Below are 2,373 nucleotides of genomic sequence, written 5' to 3'. Positions count from 1 at the left end.
ATTAAGGAATTGTTGATTTAGGACTACAAACTGATCACTTGTACCCAGAGTTCCTTTAAATACAATAACATAGTTGTCGTACTTTTCTCATAACCTTCGAGAGAATTTACAGTCATTGTTTCTTCCAGAAAAGGTATTTGTGACTAGGGGTGGGCGATATTGAAAAATATGTTATCACGATATTTTCAGGCAGTATCACGATAGACGATATATATCACGATATTTTTTCATGTCGGTTATTATGGTTATTTTTCAAGTTACTTAACAGTACAAGCACCTACAAGGTAACGGAAACTAAAACAAAAAGGAGTAACAGACCAAAATAGCATTTCAAGCTGGTTTTATTTCAGAAATGAAACCCTGAATGAACAAGTGAGCAGTGAACATCAATAAACATGAAAAGGAGGGTAAAACATAACTAAGTAAAACATCAATGAGGAAAAGTCAGTGCCAAATAATTAAAATGTAAACTTTAGAGTAGACTTGAAGTGTAATAAAAGACTTTAGCATAACTGAAGGGAAAAACATAAAACGCCACAGCGTCAGTTATGTCTTTCCACCGTTTGCTAGTCTTTTCATAAGGAGCCCCATTATGAAATGCCTGCCCTATGGTTGCTCGCTGCAAAGAAAGGGGGCGGGGACTTTGGGAGCGTGTCAAACAACTCGGACTGAACGAAAGCAGAGGTGCTCTGACATTGTGAAATCGATCGGGCTTGATATATGGTGAAATTAAAATCAGTAGAGGTGAGGCTGGGGGAGCGGGAGGGGAAGAGGCTCTCCGTCCACTGTCATAGCCCCCTGCGCCGCGCACGGAGAGCCTCTTCCCCTCCCGCTATTTTTTTTTTCCAATTTTTTTTTTTTTTATCACGATAGGACGATATATCTGAAAAAGCATATCGTGGAGACCTAATATCGTCACGACGATATATATCGTCATATCGCCCACCCCTATTTGTGACCTATACATTTTTTTACTTTAAGGTCTTCCGCAGAACTATTGTTGTTAAGTTACAGAGTCTATATATCCTAAAGGACTGTTGTAAGTGAGGTTCCAAACAATATTGCTGGCAGCCTGGTTTGGTACTTGTCGAGTCAGGATCTGGATGTCTCCATCACTGTAGTGTAGACCCTCTAACCCTGGACATAACCTCTCCCCTCTGGTTACATTACAGAACTCTGTAAGCCAAATCAACTGGGCACAAGAACAGTTACTTTCCAGACATCAATCATAAAGTCCCTTCAGCATCAATGTCTTTGCACCAGTTGTTCCTGCTCTCTATTCTTCACCATTTGTCCATCTCTGTTGTCCTTGTCCTTGATGTTATTTCTATTTGTTTTGTAATTGCATTTTGAGCAATGCCATAAAAAGAAGTCCTTCCTTGTCTGTGTAAAGGGCGGTTCTGATCACTTTCTGGTTGGATTCAAATTATTTCACATTGGTTGCAGCAAATACATCTCTTATGAAGACAAATACTCTCGACACCTCAGTGCCAACACCTCTGTTTGATCTAACACCCATGTATGCAGTACTGTTTGTCCTGCACAGACAGCCTTCACACCGTTTGGCAGACATCCAGGCAAAACATCGACTCAAAGTCCCTCTCCATGTCATCTGCAAATGTTAGCCGAGAACCGTTCCGTTAGCTGAATCCAGCAAATAACCTAGTCGAGGACAGTTTGCTGTGAAGGTGAAGTCTGACATCAGGCTAATTCCTGGGAGAGTAGCTAATTTATATTTAATTTAAACGCAGATAGGAATGAACATAATTGTCCCAATCAACACATGAAGTTAGATAAAGACAACTAACGCCATCTGCTACTATGAGTTATTATCCCAGGCATTAATTAAGCTTAGCATTGCAGCATTTAGACGCCACCGTGCAGGCTTTCCAGCAGAAACGTTAGCTTGCTAGCGTTAGCAAACAGAGTCAATACATTAACGCGCTTTAACGTCAATTATATTAACAAAAAGTGTCACTCTCTGAAGATTTTCCATGTATACTAGCTTACTTGTCTCGGGTTAAAGGAAGTTAAATGACTACGCTGGCTGTAAGTGACTTAGTTTTGCCCGGGCATGAAAGTTTTCCGCTCCAGTACTTAGTCGGAACCCGCAGCAGCCATTAGAGTGGGTAAAAATAATTAAATCCAGTCTTACCATTGAAGGAGTGCACAAGAAACGCTTTTAATCAAGCGACTTCCACTGAATCCACAAGCTTTGTCTGTTGTTAGGGAGCACTATTTTGCAGGAAGTTTTCGTTGGGCCTACTGCGCATGTGCAGCATGTTCATTCACAGTAGTCCTTTCTTTGGCTCGACGGGGGACGACAGGTGTGGCGGGGCGTCAGCAACACAGGTGAGAGATAGAGCTGTAAAC

Source organism: Pseudochaenichthys georgianus, chromosome 11 (genome assembly GCF_902827115.2).
Source record: "Pseudochaenichthys georgianus chromosome 11, fPseGeo1.2, whole genome shotgun sequence".
NCBI lineage: Eukaryota > Metazoa > Chordata > Actinopteri > Perciformes > Channichthyidae > Pseudochaenichthys > Pseudochaenichthys georgianus.
This window is presented reverse-complemented; position numbering follows the sequence as displayed.